The sequence below is a fragment of the Rousettus aegyptiacus genome, unplaced genomic scaffold, assembly GCF_014176215.1.
Source record: "Rousettus aegyptiacus isolate mRouAeg1 unplaced genomic scaffold, mRouAeg1.p scaffold_m13_p_8, whole genome shotgun sequence".
In the NCBI taxonomy this organism is placed as follows: domain Eukaryota; kingdom Metazoa; phylum Chordata; class Mammalia; order Chiroptera; family Pteropodidae; genus Rousettus; species Rousettus aegyptiacus.
The window spans coordinates 81,401,986-81,416,938 of NW_023416311.1; the positions used below are offsets into that span (position 1 = coordinate 81,401,986).

Below are 14,953 nucleotides of genomic sequence, written 5' to 3' on the forward strand. Positions count from 1 at the left end.
ATTATGTGCTAGGTATTATGGTATTATAAATATAATACCTGGTGTTATAAATATAAAAATACGTGTAGTTCTTATTATCAAAGAACCTGTCGAGAGCCATCTGATCCAATTGAGAGACCAACAGGTAAACCATAACACCATAACAAGGCAATTGCTTTAGAGGTTTGTCTGGAGAACAGGGTGAACGCAGGAGAGGAGAGCCCCAAAACCAAGTGAAGGGGCCAGAAAAGGCTTTATAAAAGCTAAGCAGGTATTTCTCGGGTAAACAAGTTAGCAGAGGACATTCCAGCCAAGAGGAACTAACTGCATGTGCAATACAGAACATGGAGTGTCCCAGGACATGTAAATAGATTATTGTTTTGGGATCAATACTGTTTGACTGGAGGGTGGGGGTGCGGAGAAGATGACAAGAAGCAATGGGAGGTTAGGCAGGAGATGGATGAGAGAGATGATAGAGGGTTTTATATGTGCTACAAAAGAATATGACTTATACTTTAGGCAATAGGGAAACAGTAGAATGATCACTCTGGCAGCAAGGTTAAAGAAAACTTGTAAGGGAGTTAGACTAAAGACAAGGCTACTACAAGAGTCCAGGAAACAGAATAACAGGCTGAGTGAAGGCAGAATTGGGATGGAGAGGAAAGGATGCAGAACTGGTGGTCTGTGTCGGGTAGAAGACTAGGAGACATTCTAGGGTGATCCAACACACTGCGGGTACCTCTGCATGAATCGTCAGATGATATTTTTGGCATAGAGATCATGCCAGGAGAGACAATGAACATTTTTTTTATCAACTATATTAAAGTTTGACTGGCTTTTATATAAGCCCCTGGAGATATATTGTGTCTGGTTAGCTGACATCAGGCAATTCCATGCAGCCAGCTATGTGGAAGCTAAAGTTCCTTACACCTGGTCCAAGCTATGCTTACGTTCTACAATGTGGCTTTGTTTCAGTCTGCCACTTGAATACCAGTTATTCTAGAATGTCTTTTATATTCAATAACATCACTCTGCATAGTTAATGATATTAACAACTACAAATCTTAAGGAGATCACCATGTGACAGACATGTTTTATATACTCTTTAATTTCATAATAAAGCATGCAAAGAAAGTATTATTAACTCGAGTCCCAGAAATGTAAGGTGACTTCCCTAAGGGCACACAACTAGTGAGGCAAAATGTGATTTGTACCCTGGACCACCAGACAAAGCCTATACTGTTCCACTATACTGCAAGGTTATCCGCCTCCTTATAACTCATTGCTCTGCATTTTGGCCACAATCACAAAGTCAGTAAAAGTGTGGCATTTACAAAATGCTTTCAGATACATCAAAGAGAAATTCTTCCAAGTGGGTTTTGACTGATTTCCATGAGGGGATTTGGGCCTTTCAGGGTTCCAAAGTTTCTAGAGGACTAAAGAAAGCACACACTGATAAAACAAATTTTAGAAGCAAATTACTTATTCTGATAAACCACAGTTTACAGTGCACAATAATCCAGTTGATTAATACAAATTATGTAACTCCTTCAGAGAGAATGGAATCAAGAGGCAATGGTTCAATATTTTAACCACAGGGAAGCATAGAGCTTCCTAGGAAATCAACGTTCTAGAACTTAAATGTGAAGAAGGCATGGGGATGATTATTCTGAACAATGGATGGGTGAATCTGGATTTTGTCTGGCTTCATTCACCACCACCTCATTCAGCAGTGTTGTCTCATCACTTGGTAATTAGTTTACTAAGTATCTGCTCTCTTTGGTTTGATTCTGGGAAGGTGAAAATGGAAGGAGACATAAGAAGAAACTGAGAGCCATGGTCTCTCTTGGGACTCTCAGAAATGAAAGACATGGTTATTAATGCCCTAAATGGTTAAAGCAACCTCAGGTATCTCAAGGACACTATTTAAACTGGGCCTCAGAGATCACCTTTGCTAACTATTACTGTTTATAGATAATAAAATTGAGCCCTAAATTGTTTGTGACTTGCCTAAGGTCACAAAAGTAACTGGTGTCATAGCTACCTTTGCTGAGAGTCTGTTTGTATTACTGTTACTTTTATTCAAGAGTGATTTTAAACTATGTGGCACATTTGTTTAAGGGGGAAAAACCCTCCGTTCAATGCAGAAATCAACAACAACAGGGCAAAGAAATCCCAGCCTGTCATTTGGAAGAGGCATGTTTTCACATGTGTGCCAGCATCTGCACTACAGCGTTTTTTATAATAGTAAAATTTCGGAAACAACCTGAATTTCTATCGTCAGAGGACTATACAGGCTGTACTCTGAGTGTATCAGTATCTCCCACTTCTCGAAAGTTCACTGAATGCCACTTTGTTTTTGTGAAAGATCTACACTAGTACCTGTTTTTGCTGACCAAAGGAAATCCAAAGAGGGATTTTCGCTTTTACTAAAGAGGCGAAAATCCAAAATAGCATTCGGCATTTGTTTTGCAGCAAGCGTCATGGAGGTAGAATGGGCCTTGAGCAGCAAGAGTGGCACTGCCAAGCTCCTTCCCCAGGAACCACACTCCGCACTTCAGCATCAAGCCTCCATAGCTTTGAACTGTGTCTGTGAGCATCTGTACTTTATCTCTATTTATATCATGTGTCTGTTAGCAAGATGTGTCCTAAGGTATCAGAAAAGCCTAAGAGCTCATAAGCATGTTAAGTTGAGTGTTTCAATCATTTTTGATCATTGTGAACAAAATAAAGACATTGGGTATGCATTGAATTTTAAGTCTGGGAATGCTCAAATATTTTTTTTTTTTGCATAAATTAATGGTAATTATTTCTTTATGTCATTTCAGCTTAGAAAAAGTTTCTTGGGGACACTCTACATTCAGAGAGTGGAAGAAACCTGTATTGGGGTTTATCCACTCAATTAAATATTATACAACCATTTAACAAAATGAGGCAGATCTATGTGTAATTGATATAGATGTATGTATTTTAAGTGAGAAAATCAAGATGTTGATCCATGTTATGTATGTCTACAACCAGTTTTTTACACAGTCTCAGCTCAATGTGAATTAACAAATTTTTTTTTCAATGATAACTATAGTAGATGCTGTCATTTGTGTTGCCACTAATGTATCTTTTCCACATTTTAATACTTTCCCACAGTTTACATCCCAGTTTTCCAATGTAGAACAAAAAACAACTTTGCTTTACTATTTCCCATGCCCCAAGGGAGAGGACATATCATTTCGTTTCCATAAATAAGATACACAAAAGATTTTTATTTAGAACTAACTTTCACTTAAAAAGGCGGGTCACAGAGCATCCATTTGCTCCCCTTAGCAGAAGCAGTGTCTTGAAGCCAGAAGTTGTGGTAGCTTTCTGATTTGTTTTTGGTTTTATTTCTGTTTTATTATCATTATTATTATTATTATTATTGTTGTTGTTGTTGTTGTTGTTGTTGTTATTGCAAAGGCAGAAACTCTTTAGGTTCCTTGAAGCTCAGCCTGGAGTCTGTTTCATCAATTCTATCAATGTTTCTGTGAGCTTTCCATATCCCTAAATAAATCCCTTTCTGTTAAAATTAGGGTGGATTTTATTAACTATTGACTGCAAAACACTGTCAAAATAAATACTTTCAACTATACTCTGTCAAATGCTCGTTTCCCATTATTTAATGACATCTTGGACAGATCTTAGAGTTATAATTAAAAGCTCAGTCTAGTTTACTTTAGACTTCCCATTCATGTCCTTTTTAAATATTATATCCAGTTGTCCACCCATGTGAGGCAGGCAGGCAAGCAGGCAGGGAGTGAGACTTAGTCTCACTTTTCTTGCACACACACTCAAACTCTATCACTGATTCCCTAGGTATCTGCTTCCTTTATTTGTTCATTAGGGAGTCTTGCCTGAATAAGGATGGGGCGAGAGTTTGGAGTTGTGGGGCGGGGTCTGGAAATAGCCTCACACCATGAATACTGCATTCCTGATGACTCTGACCTCTTTCATTTTTCCTCCCCAGTTGTCCTGTATGGACTGGGAAGAGTGCAGCTAGGATAATGATTAGAGTAGAAAATCCAGTGATTCAGCCTCTTGAAAAATCCTGAGAGAGGTAGATGTCTAGAAATCTTTAAAATATAGGGTATCCTTCCTCGAGCACTGTTGTTGGGATTTCAAATCGGTACAGCCACTATGGAAAATAATTTGGAAGTTCCTTAAAAATTAAAAATAGAACCACCCATGACCCAGAAATTTCACTTCTGGGTATTTATCCAAAGAAATACAAAACACTAATTTAATAAGTTATCTGCACCCCTATGTTCACTGCAGCAGCATTTACAATAGCCAAGATAAGGAATGCAACTATAAGTACCCAATAATAGACAATTGAATAAAGTAGTTGTGGTACATATATATATATAATAGAGTATTACTTGTCCAATAAAAAAAAAATGAAATCTTAGACTGAGAAAAAAATGGTGTAGATGATAGAGGCTCTGTTCATCCCTTGGTAACCAAATCAAAGTTGTAATGAAAACAAGGAGCAGCAGCAGCAAGGAAAAATCACCTGGGATCTAGATGAACAAGCCATACAACAAGGGAGAAATCCAAAAGAGCCCCCTGCAACAGCAGAAGGTAGAATGGGGCGAGGACACGGGGCTGCCGGGTCTCCAGCAGCTGAGTGAGACGGAGACGGCGGCAGGGGCCGACGCCTCTTAACAGGGCTGCATCTGCGAGCAGATTTTGGGGGTGACGAACCTGCTCGCTCTGAGCACCAGTGCCGATTCAGCTGTGCGCAGGGGACGCCAGGGACTTACAGGGAGACAGTGTTGGAGTGAGGATTGAGGTGAGACTCACTCTATACAGAAATGCATGCGGTATCCATTGTTCCCTGTTGAGCCCTCCCCACTTCCCATGTGGGCACAGCACCACCATTGACATGATGTCATCAAACTGGCTAACAGAGGTCACTCAGCCCAGAGGATTCCCTGAAACTCTGCCTCCCCATCCCACAGCCCCACCCAAGCCACATCCAGGTATATCCTCAGCAAGTCAGGAACTCCTTGCTGAGACTCAAACGGGAGGCAGCCTTGGTTTCTGGCATGGCCTTTTGAGGCAACTATAAGCACAGCATCTGTGGATAGTTTGCTGAATCATAACAGGTGGCCCTGGAGGGGCAGAGGCTTGGGCTGTTTGGCCTGCAGCTGAACGCCTCTCAGAACTATGCCACTTGACACCTACTTCACAAATTCACACTAATAAGACCAGGAGACTTAGGAGCTTTAGTTAGTACATAGAAACAGACACGGAAAGGCCGCCAAAATGGGAAGACAAAGAAATAGAAACCATATGAGAGAAAAGAACGGAGATCCAGATATAATAGAGTCAAGAATCTAACAGATGCAGAATTCAAAACACTGGTTATAAAGATGCTCGATAAACTTTTGGAAAGTGTAGATGAATTCAGTGAGAACTTCAACAAAGAGATAAAAAAAAAACATAAAAATGAAAATGGAAACTATAAAAGGGAACCAGTCTGAAATGGAGAGCACATTATCTGAGATGAGAAGTATATTAAATGGAATAAACAAAGAAATAAAGTGAATAAAGAAAAGGATCAAATGCCCTACCTAGAAAACAGGAAAGCCAATCAGAATGGCAAGAAAAAGTATGTCAAGACTATAAAAATAACTTAAGGAGCATATGGGACACTATTAAGTCTCCAAATATTCATCTGATCGATGTAACTGAAGAAAATCAAGATGTTGTGCAGCTGTTTGAATAAATAATGATGGAAAACTTTCCTAACCTGGTAAAGGAAATGGACATAAAACTCCAGGAAGCTCAGAGAATTCCAAAAATCAGGAATCCAAAGAGGCCCATACCAAGACACATCATAATTAAAATTCCAAAAGTTAAATACAAAGAAAGAATATTAAAAGCAGCAAGAGAAACATAAATAATTGCCTACAAAGGAACACCCATAAGACTGGAAGCTGATTTCTCAAAAGAAACTATGCAGGACAAAAGGGCTTGGCAAAAAATATTCGACAGGATGAAGACCCAGGATATACAACCAAGAATTAATTTATCCAGCAAAGCTATCATTTAGAGTTGAAGGACGGATAAATAGCTTCCCAGACAAAAACAAGCTACAGGAATTTATCACCACCAAGCCAGTACTAGAGGAAATGTTAGAGGGACTTCTTTAAGAAGAAAAACATGTATCAAAAACAGGAATAAAGAATAGTAACAACTACATTTCTATCAATAAGTACCTTAAGTGAAAAAGAATTAAATGCTCCAACCAAAAGATAGAGTGGCTGAAAGGATAAGAAAACAAGACCCCTACATGTGAAAAGAAAGGAGAAGGAAAAAAATATTGTTTTGATGGACCTAGAAGGTATTTCAGTCAGACAGAGAAATATAAACACTATATAATTTCACTTATATGCAGAATCTAAGGAATAAAAAGAACAAACCAATCAAAAACAGACTCACAAATATACTGGACAATTTGGTGATGGGTTTAGGGGGCTGAGAGAATGGGGTGAAGGGCTAAAGAAGTACAAATTAGTAGCTGATGGATGGTCACGAGGATGGGGAGCATGGCACAGGGAATGCAGCAAGCATTAATACCTTGGCTTGTTTGGAGGGTCAAGGGAGGGAGAGTGCAATTGGGGGGATCATTTTATGAACTATATAGAAGTCTAGCCAATGCACTGTATACTTGAAACTAATACATACATACATACACACATACACACATACATAAATACATACATACACACATACATAAATACATACATACACACATACATAAATACATAAATAACAACAAAAAAACTAAATCTTACCATTTGCAAAAACATGGATGGACCTAGAGGATATTATGCTAAGTGAAATAAGTCAGACAGGAAAAGACAAATACTATATTATCTTCCTTATAGATGAAATTTAAAGAACAAAATAAATGAACCAACAAAGCAGAAACAAACTTGTAACAGAGAACAAACTGATGATTGTCAGATGGAAATGGGGTTGAGGGACTGGGCGAAAAAAAGGGAAGTGTTTAAGAAATACAAATTGGTAGTTACAAAATAGTAATGGGGATGCGAAGTATAGCATAGGGAATATAGTCAATAATATTGTAATAATTATATATAGTGCCCAGTGGATAATTGACTAATTGGGGGAATCACTTTGCAAATTTACAAATGTCTAACCACTATGCTGTATACCTGAAGCTAATATAAAACAATATTAAATGTCGACTCTAATTAAAAAACAAAAGTAAAAAAAGAATACAGGGTACACTATGTTCTCAGGTCTGGGTCTTTTTGACCAGATATATAGTGTCAGGAAAAAATCTCACTCAACATCTTATTAGTTTCTGGATCGGTCCAAGTTTTTATGGGAGACACATCTTGTTTCCTATCATAGAAACTGAACACTTAAACCATTTACTTTCCCAACTGCTTTTGCAGCTAGGATAAAGGCATATGGTCTGAGCTCAGCCAATCAGATCCAGAAGCTCTAGAACATAAGGAGGAAGTTAGAAATCAGAGAAACTATTCTAGTTACAAATGGCAACAGCTGTAACTTATTGAATTAAAAATAATTCATTACGAGCTAATTTCCAGAGCAAGTAAAGACCTCCAGACAGCCCATAGTGGTCAGTGGCCTACAACTGATGCAATGGTGCTCTCTTAGGACTAGTAGAAGGTGTAACAGACTGTGGCCCATCTACTGTCTCTGCTCTTGTTTTGGCCTTTTGTGAATCTGTTTCTCCAGTCTTCCTTTCAATTCTGAGTTTCTCAATAACCTTTCTAATATAAGCATTTAATGCTATATATTTTCTTCTAAGCACTGCTTTAGCTGCATCCTACAAATTTGGTCTATTGTGTTTTCAATTTTATTCAAGGTACTTTCCAATTTTACTTATGGCTTCTTTCACATTTGGGCTATTTATAACATATTGTTTGATTTCCAAATGTTTGGAAATTTTAAAGATGCTTTCTGTTATTGATTTCTTTAGTTCTTTGAAGGTCAGAGAATGTATCTTAGGTGATTAAAATCTTTTAATATTTTTGAGGTACTGCTATTGTTGGATGAAGTGCTCTATAAATGCCAAACAGGTCAAGTTGGTTGATAGTGTCGTTCAGGTCTCTACAGCCTTACTAATTTCTTCTTTAGTTATTCTATTCATTACTGAGAAAGAAGTGCTAAAGACTCCAACTATGATTGTGGATTTATCTATTTCTCCCTTCAGTTCTGTCAATTTTTGCTTCATGTATTTTGAAGTTGTCTTGTGAGATGTATACACATTTAGGATTGTTATGCATTCTTTGTGAATCTACCTCTTTATCACAATATAATATTCATTCAACATTGGCGATAATCCTCTGTTCTTCAGTCTACTTTATCTGATATTACTATAGGCACATTGGCTTTCCTTTTTTTAGTTTTTAATTAGTGTCTGTTTCTCCTCCTTTACATCTTTAGATTAAAATAGGTTTATTGTAGGTATCATATAGCTGAGTCTTGCTCTTTTTTTCTTTTAATTCAATCTGACAATCACTGTTTTTTAATTGGCCTACTTAGACTATTTGCATTTAGTGTGCTTATGGCTATGGCTTAATTAAAATACATTGTCTTTTTTTATACTTGCTTTAGAGTTTATAATTTTATTTTATCCTGACTTTGACATTCTTTAAATCACAAGTATTTATTGCCTAGATAGGTAGATAGATACTTTTCATCATTGCTTTAAAGAAGACATCATTACCCTTTAACCTAGAAATTTCACTTCTCAGTACCTATGCTAGACAAAATATTGGCACATGTGCCCACAAAGATACATATAAAGAAATCAATCATAGCATTATTTGTAATAGTAAAAAAATTTTAAATAATTCAAATTTCCATTTTGAGGGAAATAATAAAATAAACTACTGTATATCAATTCTATGGAAGACTATGCTTCCATTAAAAATAGTGAGGCCAGTCAATAGGTACTAATATAAAAATATGTCCAACATATTTACTCTTAAGTGGGAAATGTTAGTTGTACTAAAATATGCAGGGTATGGCACAATTTATGTATTAAACAAAAATTTCACCCAACAAAATATGTGTTTTCTTATATACAAATATAGATGTGAATTTATTTACTTAGAAAAAATCTGAAAGGATACCTAGTGAATGTATCATAAGGTTACACAATCAGAGAACGATGTTGTGTTAGGGGAACAGGCAAAGAGAAATTTTATTTTATTTGTATTATTTTAATTTTTATCAGTGAGAATCTATCACTTATGTAATTCAAAGTTAATTCAATATTATGTTGAGCGGTGATTAGGATTCTAGCTTAAAAGTAAAAAAAGAAAGGAAAGAAATATGTACATGTTAGGATTTTTTTCTCTTTAAGAACAACATTTTCTTCATTTCAATGGGGGTAGAAGATTTGGAAGTGGGGAAGCAAAAGATTGTCTACTGCCCTTTGACCTACAACAGCAACAACAAAAAGCAGGTGAGTGTCCATGGAGTGCATACTCTATCTGGGGTGTGTCCCAGCGTGTTTGGTTATGCTCATTCATGCTGAGACATTGCCTTTTGCCCATAAAAGGAGGAATTACAACATCAGACCCAGATTATTCTCATTTCCAAACAGCCCCAAAATGTCAACACTAGACTATCAATCTCTTGTTCTCTTCCTCATTCACAAACACTCCCTGGAAGCCAATAGTAGAAAACAGAGGTAAGTAGGCACTGTTTTGACAACACTGGAAACGCCTGTGATTAGGAGTCAGGAGAGCGTAAAAATGATTTATGTGCTCCTAAAAAAACAGGGAGTGCACTTCGAGAAGCACTTATTGGATGAATGTCCGTGCTTGTATATACTCTCCCATATCCAAACAAGGGCACTTCTCCTCATACAGATTTCTCCTAAGTAACCTCTTGCTGAGTGTTTCCTCTAGCATTTTCATCACAGCAGGTGAGGTGGTAGGATCTTGGAGGATGGGGGAAAGACTAGCAGATGGCAAAAGAAGTACAAAAGTACTCTTTAAGCAATCAAGTGGTTCTTGGTATGTTTTTCACACCTACAGACCAAGGTTCTCTGAATTTAGCAGCAGTCATGGGATGTGACAGTTGACAATACAACTACTTGCTCTTAATATGTATAAAGGAATTAATTCTAGCATTATTATACAAGACAGAAAATTTTTGTTCAGCTTATTGCACATAAATTAAAGTAGCCCTGAGTGATTTTTAATTATAGGTCGATCTTTTTAGCAAGTGATTTGTGTTTTTCCTGTAAATATATTCTCAGTTGTGAATAGTCCAAACTCTAAGGGGCTATACCTCAGTGAAAAAATGAACTAGGAAAAAAATCCCACTGACAACACAGGAAAGCTTGTCTGTCTCTGCCAGAACTCTATGCAAAGTTTCCCTGATAATTTGTACTCACAAGCCTTTATTTAATGAGTTTGAGGTTGATCATTTTTATATTTATATAGTATTAGAAATGCTGGATGAGGGATTATGATAAAGATTGGTCTTGGGGCTGTGGTATACCAGGGGTGTCTGATAGAAGTAGAAGGAAAATCTTTTCAAGTCAGTCTACACAGACCCACAGATAAAGCCCTGCTGAAGATGAACTCACAATCTAAAATTATAAATTGCTGAGGAGACAATAGGATTAGAATCTAAGAACTTCAGCTAACTTAATAATTTTATTAATAACTTAATTAAGATGAATAATTTTGACATAAAAAATATTAAAGACGTAAAAAGAAAAAACTCAAACCACAAGAAAAGACACTGAAAAAAAGAGGATAGAAAAGATAAAATTAGCTCCCTACTTTACTCTGTATGCAAAATAAGTTCCAGATATATGAGGATTTAAATATTAAAAAATCAAACTTTAAAACTTTTAGAAGAAAACATACGAGAATATTATTCTGACATTGAACTAGGGGAAATTTTCTTGTACAAGACACAAAAATCATAAATCATAGAGGAAAAAAATGTATAAACTTGCATTCTATTAAAATGAAAAACTTCTGTAGAAAAAAAGATAGCTTAAATAAAAAAAAAAAAAAAAAGGAAAAAACAGCCTAGGAAAGATCCTATGTAAAAATAAATCCCATAACAAGAAAAGGATATTAACATTTCACAGAAGAGGCTATATAAATCATTAATAAACATAAAAAGATGCTCCTGTTCACTAGTAATCAGGGAATTACATATAACAACAAAAGTTAACAAGGATGAGAAGAAATAAGAACACTTATGCCTACAGGTGAGGCATGCGTTGGAACCACCATTGTGGAAAGAAATTTAGCAGCATCTGATAAAACTGAAGATACACACCATCCTTCACACTTGTCCATAAGGAGACAGGTATGTGATAAATGTTAAATGACTTAGTCCGAGAAATAGAAAAAAAAAAAAAGGTTTACGTTAATGTGCATGGAGAATACTGTTTTACTGAACGAATTTTTAAATAACTGCTATGCCTGCCAATAGGAAGAGAAAGGCAACTAATTAAAATTATGTGTTCACAACAAGTGGACATGATAAAAACTTCTTTGGAAGTGAAGGCATTGCTATGTAATCACTGGCATTTAACAACTAATAACAGAATTCAGAGGCACAAGGAAAGGATCCAAGTAGCGTATGAAATCAATGTGGAAAAGGCAAAATAAACCAGCTCCAAAAATGTTTTACTCAGCCATCAAATCAATTCAAAGTTTCAATACTGATGCCAGATTCTGCAATGCAGGCTAAGGGAGTTTGGTCTTGAGAGTGTAGCTGTAAAATGAATCTCTGAAATGCTCGGAGTCGCAGCTATTGGGTTTCCTGATTTTTTTTTTTTAAGTTCTGTTGCTGTTGTGTTGCATGTATATATACATACAATATTATGTATCTTGTTTTTCTTGAATTGGCCCTTGTAGAAAAAGTTCGTTCATCCCTGCCCTAAATATAACTGTGCTGTAATAGGAACAAAGGCTCAAAGGGAGGGAATTAATCTAATTGAGCAATGTTGGAGACAATAGAGAAGTATTGTCTCTAGTAGTGTCCTTTTTGTTAACTCTCAAAACGGTATCCCCAATACCCACCTACCACTATCGTGCAGGCTACCATAGATTTGTCTTTTTATAAGCCCAATCATTACAGGCATATAGAAAATGAAAACCTGCCCTAGTGGTTTTGAAAAATGACCAAAGGAAAATTATTTTTTCCCACTGCTTCCAAACCTGAGTTCATGGATATGTTTGAATGAAGGTACATTTGGTCTGTGTGGCTGGCTGGAGACCCTTCTTTAGGTTTTATACACTCTGTGAACAACAGGCCCCAGGGAAAGGGCAACTGCTTTCTCTACCTCAAACAGTAAGACCTGACCCTGGGGCCTTCTTAGATCAGGTAAGAAGATTAAAGGGGTTTATAAGGAAATAATGAGTGAGGTGGGACAGCTTGCCCAGGGCTTACGGTTTAATTCATCTACCTGCAGAGCTCCTTTAGCAATTAGGGTAGGATGGGGTGAGGTGGGGTAGGGAGGGGAATGGACTCCTTTTTTTACTCAGCCTGATGACTGATGAAAATGATTGCCTTATTCTAGTTTAAATTAAATGAGGTTGCGATCTTGGAATGACAGCAAGGTCACAGCTGCCCTTTCAGATTCTGGTTTTTGGTGTTCTCCTGGTTTTCAGAGAGGACAAGGGAGATAATTAGAAAGGGATGCTTATTATTATAATAATGTCAGAGCTGGGGAGAGGTAGGTAGAAGGTGTTCACAGGTTTTTGAAAAGAAAACGCTTGTCAAGTCAAGCTCGTGAGGCTGATAGGCAACAGAGTGCTATATAAGGTGACTTTTATACCCACTTCACCAGAGGCAGCTGCTTTGGACACTGGATGTGCCCAGGTGGGCCTCAGCACATGAAGGGCATCTGGTGGGCATTCTAAGGGAGGGGAGCAATGTACACTCTTAAGCCATCACCATCAAGTAATGCTTTACAAATCCTTCGTAGCCTTATCAACTTCCACTGCCTGAAAATGCCTCTTCATCAGAAATGCCTTATGTTCTGAGCCCTGTGAGTATACTCATGATGGGTATTGCCTGTCTCACCTCAACAATTGCTCTAGGATTTGCCTCAAGACCACAATATCAGAACATGTTAGAGTTGGAAGGAAACAGCATCCTTTGGTCTAAAGAAGAATTTCTCAAATGAGGAAATAAGACTCAGAGAGGTGGAGTGACTAGCTAAAGTAGTTGCTGAAAGATCTGGCTTCGGAAATAGCTATCTAGACTCAGTCTTGTGCTGCGTCCCCAGCCCTTCAGATAGAGGGTGTCCTGGGTCTGAAAGAATTCCTTCGGGAAGAGAAACGATTCCTTCCTCTCAAGTCTCCCTCATCTCCTCTGCCCCCACCTCCTTGCAATGCCCCAAGCCACTTTCGACCTATTAGAGAAGGTCCACTCATGTCAAACCCCGCATAGCAAGAGACCTTGCAAATCCCTAGACCATGAAGAAAATCCTGGACAGGAACAAAACCAAGTGCCCATAGACCCTGCACTCCAGACGGTGGGTTTTCTTCTTTGTGCAGTTCAGTTACAAAAAACTCCATGTGACAGAAACATAGCAAGAGATTATTGCTTTTTAGCAAGAGCCAGTATCCCTCCCTTCCTGCTGCCTCCCAGGCATTGTTAAGACATATCGGCTAATGAATACTTTCAGGCTAAGTGTACCTCTAAGCAGGAAAATGCACTTGGACTTCACGAACATTTCCACTGGGGATGTTGGGGTCCAGGAACTCTTTGAAAGGCAGCTTAGCATTGGGTTGGAGTAGCATTTCTTGCTAAAAGTTCTGGTTCTCATCATGTTTTTCTCAGCATTCGTTTATAAAACGTGAGAATTTTATGTGTTTTTTGGCTTTTAGAAAAATGCATTAATGGCTTTTAGGGGCCTTAGGCAGTGTTGTTTATGTTCCATTAAAAGGCAGATCTCTGACCGGTAGGACTTGGCTAAGTAGAACCAGAGGCCAGGCTGGAGGGAGCTGCTGCAGGACTTCTTTCCTCCTGGGAACCCCTACCCCTCGCTCCCTCTGCCAACCCTAAGAGGAAGGAGTGGAAGTATGAGATGATCTACTTGCCTGGTGAAGACGTACGTGGTGTATGTGAATGAACTCTGATAAATGCTGTTAGGCATTCATCACAAGTAAAAAGTAGATATTCTTATTCCAATAATCGAGACATGGTTCACAAGTAGGTTGACCATTTGCCAGCTGAGAAGAGTCATAAAACTTTTACAAGGACTTGAATTAAAACATTTTTTATAGGCCGCATTTACACATGCCACATTATTTCCCACTGCTCCCAATGCTGGGGTCCCCTCGTTCAGGCCTCTTCGTTATTCCCCACTGTGCTAACTAGTTCCTGTCTCTGCCTTCCCTTAGGCTTCTCTCCGTCCACCAGGAATGACATCCCATCTTCTCCCTCCCTTTGCCTCTAGCCCAGCCAACCCCACTTCTGCAGTCATTTTTCCCATTGGATGGATGTTCTTTCTTAGCTAACTCTCCCACACTTATAGTCTCAACCTCTCACTGCAATAGATAGCTACTGACTTTATTCATCTAATGTCTTTCCTTCTTCCTGATGATATCACCTCTTCCTCCTTTGGGGGAACTGTGCATCACCCATTTTGTGGGGTTTTCCTGATATACGTTCCAAGAATTCCCATTTCTAACACTTATACTTTTTCAGTGGTTTCCTCAATATAGGGAAAGCTGCTCAAGGCAGGAGGATGTGTCCACAGGGCTCACCACTATGCCCTCCCTGCCCACCTTGCTTCCTGGCACATAGAAGGAGTCCAAGGAATGCTCGCCAAAGGGAAATAATAACCAGTGGTCGGAGCTTCCTGACTGGCAAAAGAAGGAACATTCATTATTCAGATAATTCAGGCAAAACTTCACTTTTGCACAGATAGGTCATTGAT

At 38.1% G+C, this 14,953-nt stretch overlaps 1 protein-coding gene across 2 annotated transcripts in view; it reads left to right on the forward strand.

The window, feature by feature from the left end:
- The first annotated feature begins 2,464 nt into the window (after window positions 1-2,464).
- ANKRD55 (ankyrin repeat domain 55) overlaps window positions 2,465-14,953 on the forward strand; it is a 227,209-nt gene continuing 214,720 nt past the window's right edge. Inside the window, exons 1-3 of one of the 2 annotated variants that reach the window (XM_016160469.2) lie at window positions 2,465-2,571; window positions 9,389-9,490; window positions 11,264-11,364. The gene's annotated coding sequence lies outside the window, so the exon portion shown is untranslated. Of the gene's footprint in view, window positions 2,572-8,970; window positions 9,491-11,263; window positions 11,365-14,953 lie in introns of those variants that run through there. The other variant, XM_036225824.1, reaches the window with a different exon arrangement.